Raw genomic sequence first — 27,382 nt, forward strand, 5'->3', positions numbered from 1 at the left:
CTGATCGCACTGATTCTTTCGCCCACCGACGTATTTTGCCCTAAAATGACTATATATATGACCCCCGAAGAGTTCTCAGGAGGGGAGCGTCGCAAAAACACAGAAACACGAAAACGGAGGCTACTGCAGAGAAGATTGGAGGGGGAAAACTCCACCGAGATCACCGCCGGAGGGATCTCCACCTTCTCCAATATCTACATCACCATCACAATGACCAAGAGGGAGTATTCCACCTCTAGACTACGGGTTTGTGGCAGTAGCTTGATCTGTTTCTCTCATGTTCTTCACGGTTCTTAGTGCCATATGAGCTGCATATCATGTTTATGGTCATATTTGTAATATCTATGTGGTGGATTCTTATTTTATGATATTGTTTTATGAGATCTGATCATATTATGTGTGAGATGTATTGATAGATGCATATTGTGTATCCTGTTCTTAAGTATTTGTTTTGATTAAATATATGTGCAAGAGCGCGTGTGTGTGGTGATATGTGTATTAGATGGAGTAGCATCAATGGTGAATCTAGAAAGAAAATGGTGGGTTGGCTCAAAGGACATGGTCAAATACCAAATTGAGATAAATCATATCCTTTTTGGCTACACCATTCAAATGATTCAATAAATACATTTTTATTCACAGTTTTCTATTGGTATTTACGTGATGGATTGGTTGCATTAGCAGTATAATATTTGTCCAAGCATTTCCGATTTATAAGGTACCAACAAATGTAAGATCTTTTACAAGCTTTGGCATAACAAAGTTTTTTGTAGCAATGGGGAGCGTTTCTCCTGTTTTTAGGTCATGTGGCTCATTTTTATGTGACCTGCCTGCCTAGTCGGGCCACAACTGTAAGGCCATGATTTGACCCGCGAGGCCTAGTTGAAAGTTACCCTTCAATTTCCCCTTGAACGGTTTGTTCCCAACAAACGAACAGACACGGGAGCACCACGATCCAGTTTTTCTTTGAGTAAAGTCTGTAAAAAACCTTGAAGTCATAGATGGTATCTGAAACGAACCCCAAACTGTCAATCCCCCAAATAAGCACCCTCAACTCACTAATCCTGGTCTGTGGTGTCTTTTTTATCTTTCCCAAACGCAAGGATTCTAACGTGGCAAATCGTTGGCTGGGAGGGTTGCGATCAGGCTTTGACAGGAGAGGCAAAGTGTTGGGCCAATGCATGGTTTCGCGGCCCATTAAGCAGAGCCTTATTTGGGGCGAGCCTGCTAAGAGCATGTCTAATGGAACCCTTAAATCTGTATATAACCGTTTTTTTACGGATTTAAGGGTTCAAATGCCATTTAGTGGAACTCCTAAACCCCTAAATCTGTAAAAAAAATTAGAGGTCGAGGCCCCAACCCGTGCTCCGACCTGTACATTTAAGGGTTGGAGGGGCCAACCCCTACCACAACCTGTACAAATAACCGTTTTTTACGGGTTTAAGGGTTCCACTAAATGCCTCCTGTTTTTCACACCTCCAACCCCTCCAATTTTGCCAATTCTCAACCCTTATAGCTATAAGGGTTTAAGGGTTCCATTAGACATGCTCTAAGACCACTCCCTTGATTCCTCCACGTCCAGTTCCACCTTGATCGCTCCTTCTCTGCTCTACCGGCGACTGCCATGGCGTTGATCGGGTGATCGCGGCTACACGGCGTACGGCGACGAACAGGGCGGACGACGCAAAGCAGGTAACTCCTCCACCCTTGTACCTTCGCATTGGTTGAAACCTTTAGATGGCCGGGGATTGTAGGGTTTGTGGTTTGGTGGGAAATCCAGAAAATTTCTTTGTCTAATCGAAGGGTTACACTTCTAGATGATGTAATAGGAACCAGAAAATTGAATCTTTTTTGCATTGTAGGGATTTAGGATTTCAACATGGATCCAGCGGAGATTCTCACTGTTCGGTTTCATTATGGTGGGGAGTTCGTCCGCATTGGGCCAACAATGGATTATGTTGGCGGCGATGAAGCAATCTCTGAGATAGAAAGAGACAAGATTTCACTGCAGGAGGTTAAGGGATTTCTGAAAGATCATATTCCTGAGTTGAAGGATGCAATGAAGTTCTACTATCTGATGCCTGGCAAGGAACTAGCGGATGGCCTCCTTTTTCTGTACAATGATGAAGGTTGTATTAAAATGTCAAATGATACAACCGAAGGAGGTGTTGCAGATATCTTCGTGGAGTATCAGGGAGGGGAAGATGATGATGGTGAATCAAGCGGTAGTGATTTCGAAGATGAAATATTCAGTTTGGTAGACAGTTCTGAAACTGAAGTGCCACAAGTGATAACTGCAGAGGATTATGATAGTGCACCAACTGTTGCTGCTGGTCAGATCGAACAAGTAGCAATACTTGACAATGTACTAGTGCTAGATGATAGTGGTGTTATCACACAAGTGCAGAGCAGCCCTGGGGAGAAAATCAGTGGCATAACATCTCCTAGACAGAATTTTCAGAGAAGGGAAAGAGAATCAAGCTCACAAGTGATGGAAGGAACTTCACAGGTAATCAATCCAATACAACGCTGTCAAGATTTAGTGTTGATTGATGATACCAATACTGAAGAAGGTTCAGAGTCTGAGGAAGATAGTGACTATGTGCCACATAGTGATGATAGTGGGGAGGAGTCAGAGGTTGTGCAACTGCGGAAGAAAGCAAATCAGTTTCTTGCAATTTTCATACAATGATAATACACACGAGTTCTGCTAAAATTCAATGAAAATTCTTTATTCATAGGTTGCAAATTTCAGAGACAATTCCAGATATACATTACAGTATTACATTACATTGCTACATCTAGCCTCACATCAAACCTCGGACTAAACCTGACATACATTGCACTCTTAATTTTTTCCCTAATTGCATCTATCTGGGCATTCTTCAGTTCATTCTCCTCTCTCTGTGCAGCAATAGTCGCGTTTTGTCTTGGTTGAGCTCAAGCTTCAAGTTCTCTCTGCAACCTCCACATAGATCGCCAAGCAAATCATGAAGAAATAGAGTTGTTGCTTGATCACACCACTCAGCGTATACACATCCTCCAGTCTGTCCAACTACAGACACTAATTAACAGTAAATCGAGCAAAAAAATGAAGCATTTTCACAGAGACGAATAGAGAAGATGAACTAGGTCACCATCGCACACATCTCACTGGGTTCCTGGCACTCCATGAAATCCACCGCGTTGGCTTCTTCCCTCATCTGCGGGGTCATGTGCTCCTGCGCCATGGGATCCTCCCGGTACAGCACCGGCGAACACCTCAACAAACAGCCACAGCTGCGCGGAGAAGACGCACTGGATAAGGACAATATCGCCGAGCGCCACATCCTCCGCCGGTGGCGGCGGCTAAATCAGAGTCCCCTGTTCAATCTCCTCTCTCTGTAGCCACTAAGCCTACTTCCGTTCCCCTTCGATTCGATTCGATCTGATTCGTGGCAGTTAAGACGGCGACGACCCATCCAGTCAACCGATCCCTGTGCTAACCCGCCATGTCAGCGTTTTTTTTATTCGAATACCATCACGCAGGGATAAACCGGGATTAGTGAGTTGAGGGTGCTTATTTCGGGGATTTACAGTTTGAGGTTCGTTTCGGACACCATCTATAACTTTAAGGTTTTTTACAGACTTTACTCTTTTTCTTTCTTTGCTCTTATCGTGCCTGAGGCTGTCTAATTAAGAATTTCTGGGTAAAAATCGTGGGTAGGCCGGAGCCTCACGAAGCCTGTCTGGTAGATTCGTCACTGAGTAGTATGGTTTTAGTGATTGGATAGTGACAATATGTTTAAGATCTATTATGGCTTTGTCTTTTTTTTTGCTACCTCACTAGAGATAAAGTGAATGCATGTGCTATGTTCATCACGTGACAGTAGTGATGGCCTTGTTTGTTCAAGGTAACATATTTGATATTCAAACTTCATGTCAAAATACTTATTGCTATGCTATGTTAATTCTTAATACAAGATTGATGAAGTTTCTTTCTTGTGGAGTACGTAGTATAAGAGAGATGTCTTGCATCACCTCTATGTTAGGAAATGATGCACATATTAATTTTGATCTTACATATACTATTATTTGTACCTTCATATCTCGTTGATGAATTACTATTTGTCCACTGCAACTTAAAGAGAGAATAGTCAAGTGAACCCTTTAACCCCGGTCCACTTTTTATTATAAGAAACACATTTATATTGTTTTTATCTTGTTTTCTATTTGCTGCACTATTTTAATCCGAAATTACAAAAATATTTACTCTTCTTGTTTGCATCCAAAACACCAAAAACAATCAACATCTTTGTTGTTTTTTTATTTAGTTATTTTATCTAGTTTAATTTCTACTTGTGTTATTACTTACGCGAAACCTTGTGCTTGACAACCACACGATGAAGTTGGGGACACAATGCATTTATTTTACTTGCAGGATTGCTAGAAGAAGAGAGAAAAGTATACTCTTTTGTCCAGTTTCCATAGAATTCGATATAAACTCTCGAGTCACCCTTGTGGGAAAAATACTCTGCTTATACGACACTCTGCACTTGGATTCTCAGTGTATCAAGATTCTTTTTGGCGTTGCTATTAACCGTCATCAGCATATAATCTGCTACAAATGCAGAAAACCAGACCACATACAGGCGGAGTGCAAGGACGAGGCATTTTGCATCAAGTGTAAGAAGGTTGGGCACCTGTTGGCGATGTGCACGTCCATGGCCAAGGTGGCGGAGCCGTACTGGACGGGGTATGGAAGGAACAGGATTGGCTTCACCTGCTGCGATATGCGTAAAGAGGAGTTGTTTCCCCCGGCGCCAAACGAGGCCTTGGTTATCCTGCAAAATGGGGTGCTGACGGCGGAGCAGATGGAGGAAGAGCTCAAGGATCTTGTCGACGAGGACTGGGAGTGGAGGGTCTAGAAGCTCAACAACTTTGATTTCGTCATGTTCTTTCCTTCCAAAGAAAGTCTGCGGATGGCACTCGCGGTGGAGGCCTCGCTCCCTCGATGAGCAAGCTTCATGTGTTAGTGACTTCGAACTCTGGAGACCCGGCGATGGCGGAGCAACTCTCGGAAATCTGGGTGAAGCTATTTGATGTACCACCTCCTTACAGACAGGTCATCCGGATCCTGCTGGCCACGCGTGAAATTGGCAGACCAATTACAGTCGCTTGAGTCACCTGTAGATCTGGTGTGTGTGTGTGTGTTGTTTGGGTGTAGGGCACATGTGCAGCTATCACCCCACACCTCTTCATTAACTCTCAAGGATTCAATGCCTCTGGCTACTTCTCCCCCTTCACCAACGCCTCCTCATCAATCTCCATGATGAGACGGGTGTAGTCCACCCCTGGACAATGAGTTTGTGGCGGTAACTTGATCCAATCTCTCTATGTATGATCATGGTTGAACTCCATGTGATATGCCATGTATGTCTATGGATCTATCTATGTAATTCTTGTGGTGGATATTATGGTGTATGATGATACTTGTTATGCATCTAAGGTTGTGTTGGAATTCTTATGATTTGTCATACTTAAGAGATGCTTCTATGATACATGTTATGATTTATATTCTTAATGCCTTGTTTATCTTGTCACAAGATGCTTGACATCACCAAGTGTAGGTAGATGGGAGAGATGTGATTTGTTTCACACAACACATAATTCATTGCATCCATGTGTAAAAGTCTTTGACATATAGTAGTATGATGTATTGTAGGTATTGGATGGCCAAGTGACAGATGACAGATGCATTGAGTGACATGACAATGCAGCATCACATCCTTTATCTGGGGGTAAAAAGTAGAAGTATGATGTGTGGTGTGTGATGACCCACAAGTATAGGGGATCGCGGCAGTCTTCGAGGTAAGTAAAACCCAAATTTATTGATTCGACACAAGGGGAGGTAAAGAATACTTATAAGCCTTAACAACTGAGTTGTCAATTCAGCTGCACCTGGAAAAGCACTAGTAACAGGGGTGATGTGAAAGCAGCAGTAATATGAGAGCAGTAGTAACAGTAACACAGCAGCAGTAGTAGTAATATGAGAGCAATGGCACCAGAAAATAGTTGATACTACTTCGAATGTCATGTAGAACGAGTATATGATGATGAAAGATGGACCGGGGTTCCCAGCGATCTACACTAGTGGTAACTCTCCAATAAGTGACAAGTGTTGGGTGAACAAATTACAGTTGGGCAATTGATAGGATTGAAATAGCATTAAGACAGAACATCAAGATTATTAATCATGTAGGCATGTTTCCCATATATAGTCATACGTGCTCGCAATGAGAAACTTGTACAACATCTTTTGTCCTACCAGCCGGTGGCAGCTGGGCCTCTAGGGAATCTACTGGAAATTAAGGCACTCCTTTTAATAGAGCACCGGAGCAAAGCATTAACACTCCGTGAAAACATGGGATCCTCATATCTAAGCCTTCCCCTCCAGTTGTCCCAATTTCTGTCACTTTGGGGCCTTTGGTTCCGGACATAGACATGTGCATACAACTTGTAGATACAATCTAAGCAATAATTATAGAGCTTAAATCTAAGATCATGTCACTCGGGCCCTAGTGACAAGCATTAAACACAACAAGATTGCAGCAACAATAACTTCATAAACTTTGTAGATAGACAATCATAATGTAACAATCCATCGGATCCCAACAAACACAACACCGATTACATCAGATGAATCTCAATCATGTAAGGCAGCTCATGAGATCATTGTATTGAAGTACATGGGGGAGAGAATACCAACTAGCTACAGCTAGAACCCGTAGTCCATGGGGGAACTACTCACGGAGCATGATGGAGGCGGTGGCGTCGATGGAGATGGCTTCCGAGGGCACTTCCCCGTCCCGGCAGGGTGCCGGAACAGAGACTTCTGTCCCCCGAATTGGAGTCTTCCTGGAGTTTCGTCAATCGGTACTGCGTTTTTAGGTCGAAAGGGGTTTTATAGGCGAAGAGGCGGCGCAGGAGGGTTGACAGGGTGGCCTCACCCTAGGCCGGCGCGGCCAGGGTCTGGCCCGCGCGGCCCTATGGTGTGGGGCCCCCTGGCTCTCCTCCGACTCTTCTTCGGTGTTCTGGAGCCTTCCGGGAAAAATAGGAGGTTTGGCGTTGATTTCGTCCAATTCCGAGAATATTGCCCGAACAGCCTTTCGGAACCAAAAACAAGCAGAAAACCGGAACTGGCACGGTGGCATCTCGTTAATAGGTTAGTTCCGGAAAATGCATGAAATCATCATAAAGTGCAAGCAAAACATGTAAGTATTGTCATAAAACAAGCATGGAACGACAGAAATTATGGATACGTCGGGGACGTATCAGCATCCCCAAGCTTAGTTCCTGCTCGTCCCGAGCAGGTAAACGATAAAAAGAATAATTTCTGTAGTGACATGCTACTTACATAACCTTGATAATACTATTACAAAGCATATGAAATGAATGAAGTGACTCAAGGCAATGATCTATAGTTGCTAACAAATAGATAACATATAGCAAAACTTTTCATGAATAGTACTTTCAAGACAAGCATCAAAAGATTGCACAAGAGTTAACTCATAAAGCAATAGATTCAAAGTAAAGGCATCGAAGCAACACAAAGGAAGATATAAGTTTCAGCGGTTGCTTTCAACTTTCAACATGCATATCTCATGGATAATTGTCAACACAAAGTAATATGATGAATGCAAATATGCAAGTATGTAAGAATCAATGCACAGTTAACACAAGTGTTTGCTTCTAAGATGGAAGGAAGTAGGTATACTGACTCAACATAAAGTAAAAGAATGGCCCTTCGCAGAGGGAAGCATTGATTGCTATATTTGTGCTAGAGCTTTGGTTTTGAAAACATAAAGAGAGCACAAAAGTAAAGTTTTGAGAGGTGTTTGTTGTTGTCAACGAATGGTAGTGGGCACTCTAACCCCCTTGCCAGACAAACCTTCAAAGAGCGGCTCCCATTTTATTTTTCTTTTTGGGTGGCACTCCTTCCAACCTTTCTTTCACAAACCATGGCTAACCGAATCCTCGGGTGGCTGCCAACAATCTCATACCATGAAGGAGTGCCTTTTTATTTTAGTTTTATTATGATGACACTCCTCCCAACCTTTGCTTACACAAGCCATGGCTAACCGAATCCTTCGGGTGCCGTCCAACAATCACATACCATGGAGGAGTGTCTATTTAGGTTAATTAATTTGGGACTGGGAATCCCATTGCCAGCTCTTTTTGCAAAATTATTGGATAAGCGGATGAAGCCACTAGTCCATTGGTGAAAGTTGCCCAACAAGATTGAAAGATAAACACCACATACTTCCTCATGAGCTATAAAACATTAACACAAATTGAGAAGCATTTTGAATTGTTTAAAGGTAGCACTCAAGCAATTTACTTTGGAATGGCAGGAAATACCACATAGTAGGTAGGTATGGTGGACACAAATGGCATAGTGGTAGGCTCAAGGATTTTGGGTGCATGAGAAGTATTCCCTCTCAGTACAAGGCTTAGGCTAGCAAGGTTGTTTGAAGCAAACACAAGTATGAACCGGTACAGCAAAACTTACATAAGAACATATCGCAAGCATTATAATACTCTACACTGTCTTCCTTGTTGCTCAAACACTTTTACCAGAAAATATCTAGACCTTAAGAGAGATCAATTACGCAAACCAATTTCAACAAGCTCTACGGTAGTTCTCCACTAATAGGTTTAAACTACATGAAAAAAAACTTAATCTACTTGAGAGCTCAAAACAATTGCCAAGTGTCAAATTATCCACAACATATGAGGCATTTTCTGTTTCCAACCAAACAATAAGTATTGTAGCTTCCAACTTTTATCATTGAACATTAAAAGTAAAACGAAGAACAAGTGTTCATATGAAAAAGCGAAGCGTGTCTCTCTCCCAAACAAGGATTGCTAGGATCCGATCTTATTCAAACAAACAAAACGAAAATAAACACACAGACGCTCCAAGTAAAGCACATATGATGTGACCGAATAAAAATATAGTTTCAGGGGAGGAAACCTGATAAGTTGATGAAGAAGGGGATGCCTTGGGCATCCCCAAGCTTAGACACTTGAGTCTTCTTGAAATATGCAGGGATGAACCATAGGGGCATCCCAAGCTTAGACTTTTCACTCTTCTTGATCATATATCATCCTCCTCTCTTGACCCTTGAAAACTTCCTTCACAACAAACTTCTCATAAACTTCATTAGAGGGGTTACTACTCAAAAAATTTGAATCCACCTTGGTCCTGTAGTGGCACATTGCAAGAACTCAATAAAACATTAGCTACAGCTCTCTATATCTAGAAAAGCTCGCTTAAAGTCCACAAGAGACAATGTAAAAAACAGAGACAGAATCTGCCAAAACAGAACAGCCAGTAAAGACGAATTTTAATAAAATACTTCCGTTGCTCAAATCAGAAAACTCAAAACTAATGAAAGTTGCGTACATATCTGAGGAACACGCACGTAAATTGGCATATTTTTATGATTTTCCTACAGAGAAAACAGCCCAGATTCGTGACAGATAGAAATCTGTTTCTGCGCAGAAATCCAAATCTAGTATCAACCTTCGATTAGAGGCTTCACTTGGTACAACAAAACATAAAACTAAGATAAGGAGAGGTTGCTACAGTAGTAAACAACTTTCAAGACACAAATATAAAACAAAGTACTGTAGCAAAATAACACATGGGTTATCTCCCAAGAAGTTGCTTTCTTTATAGCCATTAAGATGGGCTCAGCAGTTTTAATGATGCACTCGCAAGAAATAGTATTTGAAGCAAAAGAGAGCATCAAGAGGCAAATCCAAAACACATTTAAGTCTAACATGCTTCCTATGCAAAGGAATCTTGTACACAAATAAATTCATGAAGAACAAAGTGACAAGCATAAGAAGATAGAACAAGTGTAACTTCAACAATTTCAGCATATAGAGAGGTGTATTAGTACCATGAAAATTTCTACTACCATATTTTCCTCTCTCATAATAATTTTCAGTAGCTTCATGAACAAACTCAACAATATAACTATCACATGCAGCATGCTTCTCATGATCCATAAACACATAATTTTTATCAAGCTCAAAAATAGTGCGATTAAAACTTTCAAACACACTTTTATCAATAATATAACAAGATGGTTGATCAATCTCAAGAGATATGGGACTCATAGATAATGTCAAGACCTCTCCAATCCCATTTTCATTAGTAGTACAATTAATATTATCAAGTAACATAGGACCATCATCAAGAGCTTTATCATAAACATTTGCTACGCAAAATTCTTTAGTACCATGCATTTCGACATCAGGCACAAACAAAGCATTATCATAAGATTTATCAAAGTAGCATGGATTATCATAAATAACAGTAGCATAATTATTCTCACAAGTTTTACTCATAGGGAATATTTCAAGAGAATCCACAGGAACATAACATTCAACCTCTTTCGGTAAGCATGGAGGACAATCAAATAGTGTAAGAGATAAAGAGGTACTCTCATTAGAAGGTTGGCATGGGTAGCTAATCCATTCTTCCTCCTTTTGTTCGTCACTCTCCTCTTCTTTTTCATCCAATGAGCTTTCAGGTTCATCAATCTCCTCCTCTTTTTCATCCAATGAGCTTTCAGGTTCATCAATTTCTTCTTCCACCGGTTCCTGCAAATTGTGAGTGCATTCTTGTGCATTAATGTGTCTCTCTTTATAATCAAGGATATAAGGATTCCTACTGTAGCATTCTATGCAAGAATTAAGGATAGTAGAGACATAATCTTTAAGGTCCTTACAAATAGCACAAGTTTCATAATTCTCAACCATGAAGGATTCTATCTCGGAGGCTCCCATAAATAAGACAAATTGTTCTACCTCTTCGAACCCATAATGAATATAGCAATTCCGATTATAGCTCTTAATAAAAAATTCCTCACTAAAGCCACATTGAAATTTAAGATGTTTAGTATCCTGTTGAGAGCAACAGTTTATATCATGGCGTCTAAGCAAGATTTTAGCAATTGTATTTAATTTTTCCATCATAGCACTCATTACTTTACCAGTTCTTGATTCTCTATAACAATTATAACATTCCATAAGCTCCAAGTAGGTTGTTGGTTCTCCCATGACAGCAGTTTTTAATTTTTCGGTTTTTCAAATTTTTATGGATTTTTGGGTATATGAGGAAAATAAAACAAAACTGAAATAAACTAGACAAAAGTAAACTAAGCAAAGTAATACTAGACAGAAATAAACTAAGCACAAGTAAACTAGGAAAAAGTAAACTAAGCAAAACAAAATAAAATAAAACAGAGAGAGAGGTAGAGTGTACTCCCCAGGTGAACTTATGAGTAGAGCTATGCCTCCCCGGCAACGGCGCCAGAAAACAGTCTTGATGACCCACAAGTATAGGGGATCGCGGCAGTCTTCGAGGGAAGTAAAACCCAAATTTATTGATTCGACACAAGGGGAGGTAAAGAATACTTATAAGCCTTAACAACTGAGTTGTCAATTCAGCTGCACCTGGAAAAGCACTAGTAACAAGGGTGATGTGAAAGCAGCAGTAATATGAGAGCAGTAGTAACAGTAACACAACAGCAGTAGCAGTAATATGAGAGCAATGGCACCAGAAAATAGTTGATACTACATCCAATGTCATGTAGAACGAGTATATGATGATGAAAGATGGACCGGGGTTCCCAGCGATCTACACTAGTGGTAACTCTCCAATAAGTGACAAGTGTTGGGTGAACAAATTACAGTTGGGCAATTGATAGGATTGAAATAGCATTAAGACAGAACATCAAGATTATTAATCATGTAGGCATGTTTCCCATATATAGTCATACGTGCTCGCAATGAGAAACTTGTACAACATCTTTTGTCCTACCAGCCGGTGGCAGCCGGGCCTCTAGGGAATCTACTGGAAATTAAGGCACTCCTTTTAATAGAGCACCGGAGCAAAGCATTAACACTCCGTGAAAACATGTGATCCTCATATCTAAGCCTTCCCCTCCAGTTGTCCCAATTTCTGTCACTTTGGGGCCTTTGGTTCCGGACATAGACATGTGCATACAACTTGTAGATACAATCTAAGAAATAATTATAGAGCTTAAATCTAAGTTCATGCCACTCGGGCCCTATGACAAGCATTAAACACAACAAGATTGCAGCAACAATAACTTCATAAACTTTGTAGATAGACAATCATAATGTAACAATCCATCGGATCCCAACAAACACAACACCGATTACATCAGATGAATCTCAATCATGTAAGGCAGCTCATGAGATCATTGTATTGAAGTACATGGGGGAGAGAATACCAACTAGCTACAGCTAGAACCCGTAGTCCATGGGGGAACTACTCACGGAGCATGATGGAGGCGGTGGCGTCGATGGAGATGGCTTCCGAGGGCACTTCCCCGTCCCGGCAGGGTGCCGGAACAGAGACTTCTGTCCCCCGAATTGGAGTTTCGCGATGGCGGCGGCGCCCCTGGAGTCTTCCTGGAGTTTCGTCAATCGGTACTGCGTTTTTAGGTCGAAAGGGGTTTTATAGGCGAAGAGGCAGCGCAGGAGGGTTGACAGGGTGGCCTCACCCTAGGCCGGCGCGGCCAGGGTCTGGCCCGCGCGGCCCTATGGTGTGGGGCTCCCCTGGCTCTCCTCCAACTCTTCTTCGGTGTTCTGGAGCCTTCCGGGAAAAATAGGAGGTTTGGCGTTGATTTCGTCCAATTCCGAGAATATTGCCCGAACAGCCTTTCTGGAACCAAAAACAGCAGAAAACAGGAACTGGCACTGTGGCATCTCGTTAATAGGTTAGTTCCGGAAAATGCATGAAATCATCATAGAGTGCAAGCAAAACATGTAAGTATTGTCATAAAACAAGCATGGAACGATAGAAATTATGGATACGTCGGGGACGTATCAGTGTGACAATAACCAATGTTGGGGTGACAACAACAACACAAATGATTATTTCTGTCACCTATGTGTTCTCGGACATGTAGCCATCATAAGTATTACAATTAAAACATGACTATGGTGTGTACTTTTATTATCTATAACATGATGATAACCCACAAGTATAGGGGGTGTATCGTAGTATCTTCGATAAGTAAGAATGTCGATCCCAACGAGGAGCAGAAGGTGTTGACAAACAGTTTCGATGAAGGATTCACTGTAAATGCTCACAGACAAGTATTCAGGGGTTTTTGATGTAACAGTTGAATAAAGTACGAGTAAGTAAAGTGCGAGAGTAACAATTGCAGTGAGTGGCCCAATCCTTTTTAGCACAAAGGACAAGCCGGTTTGTTTACTTATAATGACCAAACGTTCTCGAGGACACACGGGATTTTAGTCTAGTGCTTTCGCTACATACGGCTAAATAATCTTCATTGTTATGATAAGTGTTGTGTGGGTGAACCTATGCTAATGCACCGCCCTTCCTAGGACTAATACATACTTGTGATTATACCCCTTGCAAGCATCCGCAACTACAAGAAAGTAATTAAGAATAAATCTAACCACAGCCTTAAACTCTGAGATCCTGCGATCTCTCCTGCATCGATATACCAACGGGGGTTTAGGTTTCTGTCACTCCGGCAACCCCGCAATTGGCAAACGAATACAAGATGCATTCCCCTAGGCCCATAAATGGTGAAGTGTCATGTAGTCGATGTTCACATGACACCACTAGAAGAATAACACCACAACTTAAATATCACACCATTGAATATTACTCATCCATAGTTCACTACTAACATTTAGACTTCACCCATGTCCTCAAGAACTAAACGAACTACTCACGAGACATCATATGGAACATGATCAGAGGTGATATGATGATGAATAACAATCTGAACATAAACTTGGTTCAATGGTTTCACTCAATAGCATCAACAACAAGTAGAGATCGATACCGGGAGAGTTTCCCTATCAAACAATCAAGATCAAACCCAAATTGCTACGGCGGTGACGGTGTCCAGCGGTGGAGACGGCGGTGATGATGGTGGAGATGATGATGATGGTGATGGAGATGATGTCCAGCTCGATGACGGTGACGATGGCGTCGATTTCCCCCTCCCGGAGGGAATTTCCCCGGCGGATTCCTGCCCGCCGGAGAGCTCTTTTCTCTCTGGTGTTCTCCGCCCCGCAGAGGCGGCTGTAACTCTTCGCGAGGTACCCTCTGTGGCTTAGGTTTTCGGGACGAAGGATTTCGCGAAGAAAAGGAGGCGAAAGGGGCTGTGGGCCCCCCACACCACATGGCGGCGCGGCCAGGGCATGGGCCGCGCCGCCCTAGGGTGTGGGCCCACCCTGGGTCCTCCTGGCTCCTCCTTCTGGCTTCTTTCGTCATCTTGAAAAATAGGATTTTTGGTATAATTTCCTTCCACAGTTGATCTTCCGAAATATTGCGTTCTGACGGTGCTTTTTCCCGTAATCTCGGCTCCGGTGCTTGATCCTCCAATAATGATGAAACATGCAAAATAGATGAAATAACATAAGTATTGTGTCCCAATATGAAATATATCAATGAATAACAGCAAATTATGATATAAAATAGTGATGCAAATTGGACGTATCAACTCCCCCCAAGCTTAGACTTCGCTTGTCCCCAAGCGAAACTGAGCTCGATAGACAGGACCACATGTTTATGGAGTGAAGAGTCGATAAATAAAATACGGACAAGAAGCATCATATTCATTCACACAGGACATTATAGTAAACAACCTCTTATAACTCAACTTGAAACAAGTATAAGGTAATCACAAGTAAAGGTGCATAAAAAATCATAATTGGTGATGGCAAACTTCGTTCTTGGTCAGAGAACAATTAACAGATTATACTTATCTCATTGAGCAGCGCTCTCATGTTAAAGTTTATAAGGCATAACTTGCATACTCAATCATAATGGTCTCTTCATGATCATTGATAACTTGCAAAGCTATATTCATTCAGATAAAACTTGTACTAAACAAAGAAGAATAAAAGACATGATGAAGCAAATCACAATATAATGGTTTGATCACAACTACTCAAATGCTTGCTTGAGATGGAGGGAAATAGGTTTACTGACTCAACATAAAGTAAAAGACAGGCCCTTCTCAGAGGGAAGCAGGGATTAAATCATGTGCTAGAGCTTTTTCAGTTTTGCAATCATATAAAGAGAATAAAAGTAACATTTTGAGGGGTGTTTGTTGTTGTCAACGACTGGTAGCGGGTACTCTAGCCCCCTTGCCAGACAACCTCCAAAGAGCGGCTCCCATATTATTTTCATTTTGTGTGGCACTCCTTCCAACCTTTCTTTCACAAACCATGGCTAACCGAATCCTCGGGTGCCTGCCAACAATCTCATACCATGAAGGAGTGCCTTTTTATTTTAGTTTTATTATGATGCTAACACTCCCCCCAACCTTTGCTTACACAAGCCATGGCTAACCGAATCCTTCGGGTGCCGTCCATCAATCACATACCATGGAGGAGTGTCTATTTAGTTTGATTAATTTGGGACTGGGAATCCCATTGCCAGCTCTTTTTGCAAAATTATTGGATAAGCGGATGAAGCCACTAGTCCATTGGTGGAAGTTGCCCAACAAGATTGAAAGATAAAACACCACATACTTCCTCATGAGCTATGAAACATTGACACAAATAAGAGATAACAAGTTTTGAATTGTTTAAAGGTAGCACATGAAGTATTTACTTGGAATGGCAGAAAATACCATGTAGTAGGTAGGTATGGTGGACACAAATGACATAGGTTTGGGCTAAGGTTTGGATGCACGAGAAGTATTCCCTCTCAGTACAGGTCTTTGGCTAGCAAGGTTAATTAGCAAGCATAAGAGTCGAGGGAAACAAACAAATATACATATGATAGAAACAATCATGCATCTTCCTTGTAAGCACAAACAATCTTAACTTCAGAATAATAAGCTATGAGCTAACAAGAAAGACAATGAAACATCTACATGTATTTCTCTTTTCTACTTAAACCTCAAAGTGTTGTTGCTATTGACCAATGCTAAGTTTGCCAAAACCAAATAGATTTATTCAATGCTCCCAAAGTGATACCAATACTAACAACAAGGTAAATCATATAATAGAGATTGCAAACTAAAATAAGATGTGCAATATATAAATGATAAGACTTCTCATTAATATTCCATAACGATAACTCACACCAAGGGATACATAGATAACCAACTAAAGGAGAGACACTTCCAAACTGCAACCCATCTTATATGATAACTTCCCTACTCATGATATGACACTACTTGACAATAAAAGTAAAAGGTAGTGATAATGTGATACCGCGGCACTCCCCCAAGCTTGGAACAAACCAAGGGGATGCCAATACCGATGATGAATTACTCCTGCGGGGATGGTGGTGATGAACTCCCGTCATCAAGCTTCCAAGGAAGAGGCTCTCCATCAAGAAACGACATCTTGGTCTCGGGAATCCTGAAACTAGCAGCACGGCTTATGTATTTAAACCTGTTTTCATACTCACAGTTCTGATTCTGAACGTCATAGAGTTGTGCTTGGAGCTTGTTGGTGGTGTCGTGAAGTGAGAGGATGTCGCTCCAAAGCTTCCCAGTTTCCTTCTCATGTTCAGCAATGAGTTCGGACACAATCCTGTGGAAGATATCCACCTCACGCTCAGCCATCTTCTTGTATTTGAAAACCTCTTGTTCTAGCTTCTCCATCCTGTCTTCCAAGCTTCCTTCTCCTTTAGGACCCTGGACATCCTTGACCTGCAGTTCTCCTTCAACGAGCAGCAACTCCTTGGGGTGCATCCTCAGCTCCTCCATGTACAAGTTGCCAACATCCTTGCTGGAGCTGTCCTTCGGAGTTTCCGACGAAGACATGATGGCTCTAGATCCGAAACAAATCCTGGCAGAAACAGCTCGAAACAAAACACGTCGAGAAAACGATATACGGACTTCCAGGGGTCCGGGGGATTATATAGCAAAAAATTTCATGACAAACGGAAAGTACCAGATCGAACCAGAGTCGGAAAGGGGCGACGGGGCGGCCAAACCATAGGGCGGCGCGGGCCCTGGCCAGGCCGCGCCGGCCTATGGTGCCACGCCCTCGTGCGTCCTTTCCACTCCGTTTCGAACTCGTAATTTTTCATATTTTCCAAAAACAGCGAAAATATTGTTCGGAAAGTAAATTGCGTACTTTTCATTACCAGTACTGTTACCTATTCAAAGTTGAGTTCTGGCGGACTGTCAATTTGCCCTTTGATGAAAGCCTCCGGTGTTTCCACTTGAATAATATCAACATCAACATTATAAGAATCACCTGAGATATAATGCTTGAGTCTTTGTCCATTCACCACTTGCGTAGCATTGCCTTGGAGAGAGCTAATTTTGATTGCTCCTGAACGATACACCTCCTCGACAACATACGGTCCTTCCCATTTCGAGAGTAATTTCCCTGCAAAGAATCTGAGACGAGACCGATACAATAGGACTTTGTCCCCAATATTAAATTCTCTTTTGATAATCCTTCTATCATGCCATTTTTTAACTTTCTCTTTAAAGAGTTTAGCATTTTCATAAGCTTCACTTCTCCATTCATCTAGAGAACTTAATTGCAACAACCTCTTATCACCGGCAAGTTTAGGATCTTTATTTAATTCTCTAACAGCCCAATAAGCTTTGTGCTCTAGTTCTAAAGGTAAATGACAAGCTTTCCCATAAACCATTTTATAAGGTGACATTCCCATGGGATTTTTATAAGCAGTTCTATAAGCCCAAAGTGCATCCTTCAATTTACTAGCCCAATTCTTTCTAGTTTTATTAACAGTCTTTCCCAAAATAGATTTAATCTCTCTATTTGATAATTCTACTTGACCACTAGTTTGAGGATGATAAGCGGAAGCAATTCTATGATTAATACCATACTTAGCAAGAGTTTTTCTAAAACCTCCATGAATAAAATGAGAACCTCCATCAGTCATAATATACCTAGGTACTCCAAATCTAGGAAAAATAATATCTAAAAGCATTCTTAAAGAGGTCTCACCATCAGCACTTTTTGTAGGTATAGCTTCCACCCATTTAGTAACATAATCAACAGCAACAAGTATATGAGTGTTACCTTCTGAAGACGGAAAAGGTCCCATGAAGTCAAATCCCCAACAATCAAACGGTTCAATAACAAGAGTATAATTCATAGGCATTTCATTACGTCTGGAGATATTACCGACCCTTTGGCATTCATCGCAAGATAAAATAAACTTTCTCGCATCCTTGAAAAGAGTTGGCCAATAAAAACCTGATTGTAGAACCTTTTGCGCGGTTCTTTCTCCGGCGTGATGTCCTCCATAAGCACTACCATGACATTTACTCAATATCTCTTGTTGTTCATATTCGGGAACACATCTTCGCATAATACCATCCACTCCTTCTTTATATAAGTGTGGGTCATCCCAGAAATAATGCCTCAAGTCATAAAAGAATTTCCTCCTTTGTTGAGCTGAAAAGGTTGGAGGCAAGTACTTGGAAACAATAAAGTTAGCATAATCAGCATACCAAGGACTGTCTCGCGAGCTCACCTTTATTACAGCCAATTGTTCATTTGGAAAACTATCATTAACAGGAACAGGATCATAAGAAATATTTTCCAATCTAGACAAATTATCAGCAACAGGATTATCAGCACCTTTCCTATCTACAATATGTAAATCAAATTCTTGCAAAAGAAGTACCCATCTAATAAGCCTCGGCTTAGCATCTTTCTTTGTCATAAGGTATCTAATTGCAAAGATGATCAGTATGAATAGTAACTTTTGAATCAACAATATAAGATCTAAATTTATCACAAGCAAAGACTACAGCTAATAATTCTTTTTCAGTTGTAGCATAATTTCTTTGAGCAGCATCAAGAGTTTTACTAGCATAATGAATAACATTCAGTTTTTTATCTACTCGCTGTCCAAGAACAAATACTACAAAGAAAATCACTAGCATCACACATAATCTCAAAGGGTAAGTTCCAATCAGAGGTTCCACTATAGGAGCAGCTTGTTAAGGCTTTCTTTAGAGTTTCAAAAGCTTCCTTACAATCATCATCAAAAACAAATGGTACATCTTTTGAAGAAGATTAGTAAGAGGTTTTGAAATCTTGGAGAAATCTTTAATAAATCTCCTATAAAACCCAGCATGACCAAGAACACTACGAATACCTTTAACATCCCTCGGATAGGGCATCTTCTCAATTGCTTCAACTTTAGCTCTATCAACTTCAATACCTCTCTCAGAAATTTTATGTCCCAATACAATTCCTTCATTAACCATAAAGTGGCATTTCTCCCAATTAAGAACAAGGTTAGTTTCTTCACATCTCTGCAAAACTTTATCAAGGTTTCGCAAGCAACTATCAAAAGAATTCCCATAGACGGAAAAATCATCCATGAATACCTCTACAATACTCTCACAAAAACCATGAAAAATAGCAGACATGCATCTTTGAAAAGTAGCAGGAGCATTACATAAACCAAAAGGCATGCGTCTATAAGCATAAGTTCCATAGGGACAAGTGAAAGTGGTTTTCTCTTGATCTTTAGCTTTAACAGCAATTTGTGAAAACCCAGAATAACCATCAAGAAAACAAAAATGAGTATTTTTAGACAATCTTTCTAGCATTTGATCAATAAATGGTAAAGGGTAATGATCTTTCTTAGTAACTTTATTAACTTTTCGAAAATCAATGCACATTCTATACCCTACAACTACTCTTTGAGGGATGAGCTCATCATTATCATTAGGCACAACAGTCATTCCTCCTTTCTTGGGAACACAATGCACAGGACTAACCCATCTACTATCAGCAATAGGATATATAATACCAGCTTCAAGAAGTCTTAATACCTCATTCCTTACCACTTCCTTCATCTTCGGAATTAGACGACGCTGAGGTTCAACAACAGGCTTCGCATCATCTTCCATATTAATAGCATGTTGGCAAATAGAAGGAGAAATCCCTTTCAAATCATCAAGAGTGTAGCCAATAGCTCCTCGATGCTTCTTCAATATTTCCAATAACCTTTCTTCTTCAAACTCTGAAAGCTTAGAACTAATAATAACAGGATATATTTTCTTATCATCAATATGAGCATATTTAAGATTATCAGGCAAAGGTTTTAATTCAAAAACAGGATCTTCCTTTGGTGGTGGTGTTGTACCCAAATCTTCCACCGGTAAATCATGCTTGAGAATAGGTTGGCGAAGAAAAATTTCCTCCAGCTCATCTCTTTCTTTCCTAAAGACTTCACTCTCGCTATCCTCCAAATGTTGCTGCAAAGGATTGTTAGGAACAAGAACAATAGATGCACACTGCTCCATTTTAAAATCATTACTAGGCAAATCAGCTTTATAAGGAGTTTTGGTAAATTTAGAGAAGTTAAACTCATAAGATTCACCAGCAAATTTAGTCAAAATTTTCTCTTTCTTGCAATCTATAATAGCTCCACAAGTATTTAGAAAAGGTCTACCAAAAATAATAGGACAATAATCACTAGCAGCAGAACCAAGTACCAAAAAGTCAGCAGGATATTTAATCTTACCGCATAAAACTTCCACATCTCGAACAATACCAATTGGAGAAATAGTTTCTCTATTAGCCAGCTGAATAACCACATCAATATCTTTAAGTTCACAAGAATCAATTTCGTGCATAATCTCCGTGTAAAGCTCATAAGGAATAGCACTAACACTTGCACCAATATCACATAATCCATAATAGCAATGATCACCAATTCTAACAGATAGCATAGGAACACTAGCTTGTTTGGGTTTATTAGGATGTGAAACAATATTAGAAGCATCTTCACAGAAAATAATATGACCATCCTCTACATTTTCAGTCACAAGATCTTTAACTATTGCAACAGCAGGTTCAACTTTTATTTGCTCTTCAGGTTCTACAGGTTTCTTTTCACTTTTATGAACCGCACTATATATAACAGAGTACTCCTTCATTTTAGCAGGGAAAGGAGTTTTTTTCAATATAAGCTTCAGGAATAACATGATCAGCAGTTTCAACTACAACGCATTTATTAATAGATGAATCAATTTTATCTTTATACGGTTCATGATACTTATCAAAATTCTTCTTTGGCAATTCATAATGAGAGGCAAAAGCTTTATAAAGATTTACAGCAATTTGAGAATCAAGACCATATGTAGCACTCATATTACGAAATTTATCAGTATCCATAAAAGCTTCAATGCATTTATAATCATAAATTATACCTGACTCTCTATCCTTGTCGTTCTCCCAACCTTCAGTATTTTCTTGGATCCGATCAAGAAGGTCCCTTTTAAACTCTTCTTTGTTGCGTGTAAATGATCCAGAACAAGAAGTATCCAGCAAGGTCTTGTCTTGAAAAGAAAGTCTTGCATAGAAATTATCAATAATAACATTACCAGGAAGCTCATGAATGGGGCATTTGAGCATTAAAGACTTCAATCTCCCCCAAGCTTGGGCAATACTCTCTCCATCATGAGGCCAAAAATTATATATGCGATTCCGATCCTTGTGAATTTCACTTGGAGGATAGAACTTGGAATAAAACCGGGGCACAATATCATTCCATTCAAGAGAATTCCCATTATCCAGTAATTTATACCAATGCGCCGCCTTACCAGACAGCGATAAAGAGAATAGTTTCTTCCTCACTTCATCCATAGAAATACCTGCACATTTGAATAACCCGCATAATTCATGCAAAAACAGTAAATGATCACCAGGATGGACAGTTCCATCCCCTTCATAGCGGTTATCCATAACACGTTCAATAATTTTCATAGGTATTTTATATGGTATTACTTCCTCACCTGGCGCCTCATCCACTACCGTTGCAGTAGTAGTAGATTTCCCAAATAAAAATTGAAGAGAAGATCTCTCCATAATGACTTATAGCAAAGAAAGTAAATAAAATCAGCACAAACAGTAAAGGTTTTCCTTACCAATTCCACTTACCAATAGCGCTTCACTCCCCGGCAACGGCGCCAGAAAATAGTCTTGATAACCCACAAGTATAGGGGGTGTATCGTAGTATCTTTGATAAGTAAGAATGTCGATCCCAACGAGGAGCAGAAGGTGTTGACAAGCAGTTTCGATGAAGGATTCACTGTAAATGCTCACAGACAAGTATTCAGGGGGTTTTGATGTAACAGTTGAATAAAGTACGAGTAAGTAAAGTGCGAGAGTAACAATTGCAGCGAGTGGCCCAATCCTTTTTAGCACAAAGGACAAGCCGGTTTGTTTACTTATAATGACCAAACGTTCTCGAGGACACACGGGATTTTAGTCTAGTGCTTTCGCTACATACGGCTAAATAATCTTCATTGTTATGATAAGTGTTGTGTGGGTGAACCTATGCTAATGCACCGCCCTTCCTAGGACTAATACATACTTGTGATTATACCCCTTGCAAGCATCCGCAACTACAAGAAAGTAATTAAGAATAAATCTAACCACAGCCTTAAACTCTGAGATCCTGCGATCCCTGCTGCATCGATATACCAACGGGGGTTTAGGTTTCTGTCACTCCGGCAACCCCGCAATTGGGAAACGAATACAAGATGCATTCCCCTAGGCCCATAAATGGTGAAGTGTCATGTAGTCGACGTTCACATGACACCACTAGAAGAATAACACCACAACTTAAATATCACACCATTGAATATTACTCATCCATAGTTCACTACTAACATTTAGACTTCACCCATGTCCTCAAGAACTAAACGAACTACTCACGAGACATCATATGGAACATGATCAGAGGTGATATGATGATGAATAACAATCTGAACATAAACTTGGTTCAATGGTTTCACTCAATAGCATCAACAACAAGTAGAGATCGATACCGGGAGAGTTTCCCCTATCAAACAATCAAGATCAAACCCAAATTGCTACGGCGGTGACGGTGTCCAGCGGTGGAGACGGCGGTGATGATGGTGGAGATGATGATGATGGTGATGGAGATGATGTCCAGCTCGATGACGGTGACGATGGCGTCGATTTCCCCCTCCCGGAGGGGAATTTCCTGGCGGATTCCTCGCCCGCCGAGAGCTCTTTTCTCTCTGGTGTTCTCCGCCCCGCAGAGGCGGCTGTAACTCTTCGCGAGGTACCCTCTGTGGCTTAGGTTTTCGGGACGAAGGATTTCGCGAAGAAAAGGAGGCGAAAGGGGCTGTGGGCCCCCCACACCACATGGCAGCGCGGCCAGGGCATGGGCCGCGCCGCCCTAGGGTGTGGGCCCACCCTGGGTCCTCCTGGCTCCTCCTTCTGGCTTCTTTCGTCATCTTGAAAAATAGGATTTTTGGTATAATTTCCTTCCACAGTTGATCTTCCGAAATATTGCGTTCTGACGGTGCTTTTTCCCGCAGAATCCTGGCTCCGGTGCTTGATCCTCCAATAATGATGAAACATGCAAAATAGATGAAATAACATAAGTATTGTGTCCCAATATGAAATATATCAATGAATAACAGCAAATTATGATATAAAATAGTGATGCAAATTGGACGTATCACATGATCACCACCATAGATTGAGAGGGAGGATTGAGTGAACCCATGAAGCCATGCCCATTGTTCCTATAAGAGAAAACCTTTGTCTTGTCCTCTTGTGTTATTACTTACGTTATTACTTACGCGAAACCTTGTGCTTGACAACCACACGATGGAGTTGGGGACACAAGGCATTTATTTTACTTGCAGGATTGCTAGAAGAAGAGAGAAAAGTATACTCTTTTGTCCAGTTTCCATAGAATTCGATATAAACTCTCGAGTCACCCTTGTGGAAAAAATACTCTGCTTACACGACACTCTGCACTTGGATTCTCAGTGTATCAAGATTCTTTTTGGCGTTGCTATTAACCGTCATCAGCATATAATATGCTACAAATGCAGAAAACCAGACCACATACACGCGGAGTGCAAGGACGAGGCATTTTGCATCAAGTGTAAGAAGGTTGGGCACCTGTTGGCGATGTGCACGTTGATACGTCTCCAACGTATCGATAATTTCTTATGTTCCATGCCACATTATTGATGTTATCTACATGTTTTATGCACACTTTATGTCATATTCGTGCATTTTCTGGAACTAACCTATTAACAAGATGCCGAAGTGCTAGTTGCTGTTTTCTGCTGTTTTTGGTTTCAGAAATCCTAGTAACGAAATATTCTCGGAATTGGACGAAATCAACGCCCAGGGTCCTATTTTGCCACGAAGCTTCCAGAAGTCCGAAGATGAAACGAAGTGGGGCCACGGGGTGCCCAAACCCTAGGGCGGCGCGGCCCCCCCCCTTGGCCGCGCCGGCCTGTGGTGTGGGGCCCCCGTGCCCCCTCCTGACTTGCCCTTCCGCCTACTTAAAGCCTCCGTGACGAAACCCCCAGTACCGAGAGCCACGATACGGAAAACCTTCCAGAGACGCCGTCAACGCCGATCCCATCTCGGGGGATCCAGGAGATCGCCTCCGGCACCCTGCCGGAGAGGGGAATCATCTCCCGGAGGACTCTACGCCGCCATGGTCGCCTCCGGTGTGATGTGTGAGTAGTCTACCCCTGGACTATGGGTCCATAGCAGTAGCTAGATGGTTGTCTTCTCCCCATTGTGCTATCATTGTCGGATCTTGTGAGCTGCCTAACATGATCAAGATCATCTATCTGTAATTCTATATGTTGCGTTTGTTGGGATCCGATGAATAGAGAATACTTGTTATGTTGATTATCAAAGTTATATCTATGTGTTGTTTATGATCTTGCATGCTCTCCGTTACTAGTAGATGCTCTGGCCAAGTAGATGCTTGTAACTCCAAGAGGGAGTATTTATGCTCGATAGTGGGTTCATGCCTGCATTGACACCGGGACGGATGTAAAGTTCTAAGGTTGTGTTGTGCTGTTGCCACTAGGGATAAAACATTGATGCTATGTCTAAGGATGTAGTTGTTGATTACATTACGCACCATACTTAATGCAATTGTCTGTTGCTTTGCAACTTAATACTGGAGGGGGTTCGGATGATAACCTGAAGGTGGAATTTTTAGGCATAGATGCAGTTGGATGGCGGTCTATGTACTTTGTCGTAATGCCCAATTAAATCTCACTATACTCATCATGATATGTATGTGCATGGTCATGCCCTCTTTATTTGTCAATTGCCCAACTGTAATTTGTTCACCCAACATGCTGTTTATCTTATGGGAGAGACACCTCTAGTGAACTGTGGACCCCGGTCCAATTCTCTTTACTGAAATACAATCTACTGCAATACTTGTTCTACTGTTTTCTGCAAACAATCATCTTCCACACAATACGGTTAATCCTTTGTTACAGCAAGCCGGTGAGATTGACAACCTCACTGTTTCGTTGGGGCAAAGTACTTTGGTTGTGTTGTGCAGGTTCCACGTTGGCGCCGGAATCCCTGGTGTTGCGCCGCACTACATCCCGCCGCCATCAACCTTCAACGTGCTTCTTGGCTCCTCCTGGTTCGATAAACCTTGGTTTCTTTCTGAGGGAAAACTTGCTGCTGTGCGCATCATACCTTCCTCTTGGGGTTCCCAACGAACGTGTGAGTTACACGCCATCACACGTCCATGGCCAAGGCGACGGAGCCGTACTAGACGGGGTATGGAAGGAACGGGATTGGCTTCACCTGCTGCGATGTGCGTAAAGAGGAGTTGTTTCCCGCGGCGCCAAACGAGGCCTTGGTTATCCTGCAAAATGGGGTGCTGACGGCGGAGCAGATGGAGGAAGAGCTCAAGGATCTTGTCGACGAGGACTGGGAGTGGAGGGTCTAGAAGCTCAACAACTTTGATTTCGCCATGTTCTTTCCTTCCAAAGAAAGTCTGCGGATGGCACTCGCGGCGGAGGCCTCGCTCCCTCGACGAGCAAGCTTCATGTGTTAGTGACTTCGAACTCTGGAGACCCGGCGGTGGCGGAGCAACTCTCGGAAATCTGGGTGAAGCTATTTGATGTACCACCTCCTTACAGACAGGTCATCCGCATCCTGCTGGCCACGCGTGAAATTGGCAGACCAATTACAGTCGCTTGAGTCACCTCTAGATCTGGTGTGTGTGTGTGTTGTTTGGGTGTAGGGCACATGTGCAGCTATCACCCCACACCTCTTCATTAACTCTCAAGGATTCAATGCCTCTGGCTACTTCTCCCCCTTCACCAACGCCTCCTCATCAATATCCATGATGAGACGGGTGTAGTCCACCCCTGGACAATGAGTTTGTGGTGGTAACTTGATCCAATCTCTCTATGTATGATCATGGTTGAACTCCATGTGATATGCCATGTATGTCTATGGATCTATCTATGTAATTCTTGTGGTGGATATTATGGTGTATGATGATACTTGTTATGCATCTAAGGTTGTGTTGGAATTCTTATGATTTGTCATACTTCAGAGATGCTTCTATGATACATGTTATGATTTATATTCTTAATGCCTTGTTTATCTTGTCACAAGATGCTTGACATCAGCAAGTGTAGGTAGATGGGAGAGATGTGATTTGTTTCACACAACACATAATTCATTGCATCCATGTGTAAAAGTCTTTGACATATAGTAGTATGATGTATTGTAGGTATTGGATGGCCAAGTGACAGATGACAGATGCATTGAGTGACATGACAATGCAACATCACATCCTTTATCTGGGGGTAAAAAGTAGAAGTATGATGTGTGGTGTGACAATAACCAATGTTGGGGTGACAACAACAACACAAATGATTATTTCTGTCACCTATGTGTTCTCGGACATGTAGCCATCATAAGTATTACAATTAAAACATGACTATGTTGTGTACTTTTATTATCTATAACATGATCACCACCATAGATTGAGAGGGAGGATTGAGTGAACCCATGAAGCCATGCCCATTGTTCCTATAAGAGAAAACCTTTGTCTTGTCCTCTTGTGTTGAAGATGATTGGGACACTTTACATCGTTATTTTTGCTACAGTTTATTTTCTTGTATGAAATCAACCTCCACCACTCAATTAAATTGTCTATTGCATAATCAACTAAAACTTGTGACAATTTGGTTGTAGGGAATATTAGCGCTTTTCCTTCTTCCTCCTGCGGATCGATACCCCAATTCCACATTGAATTGTATTATGGTGATCCCCTCCATTTGGGGGTTATCACACGCGTGGCCAGAGGCAGTGGTCGGGCAACGCCGGGGACCAATTGCAAAGGAACCCGCCGATGTAGCGCGTCGTCTTGTCGCTTCATTGCTCGCCTCTTTTGTCAATGTCGTCCGCTGGGCGGCCACCGAGCCCTCCCCCACCTCAACGGAGGACGGCCGCATCGTTGTCTGGGACGCCCGTGCGCGTCGTGCTCAACCTCAATGAGTCCCGCAGT

General features: G+C 41.6%; 1 long non-coding RNA gene across 1 annotated transcript; it reads right to left on the minus strand.

The window, feature by feature from the left end:
- Nucleotides 1-2,711: 2,711 nt before the first annotated feature.
- On the minus strand, nt 2,712-3,576 carry LOC127330566 (uncharacterized). The gene is made up of 2 exons (XR_007869334.2): nt 3,138-3,576; nt 2,712-3,055 (listed from the first exon to the last, which is right to left on the minus strand). It is a non-coding gene; the product is annotated as an uncharacterized lncRNA (long non-coding RNA).
- Between the last annotated feature and the right edge of the window lie 23,806 nt (nt 3,577-27,382).

This window comes from Lolium perenne, chromosome 2, assembly GCF_019359855.2.
Source record: "Lolium perenne isolate Kyuss_39 chromosome 2, Kyuss_2.0, whole genome shotgun sequence".
Lineage (NCBI taxonomy): Eukaryota > Viridiplantae > Streptophyta > Magnoliopsida > Poales > Poaceae > Lolium > Lolium perenne.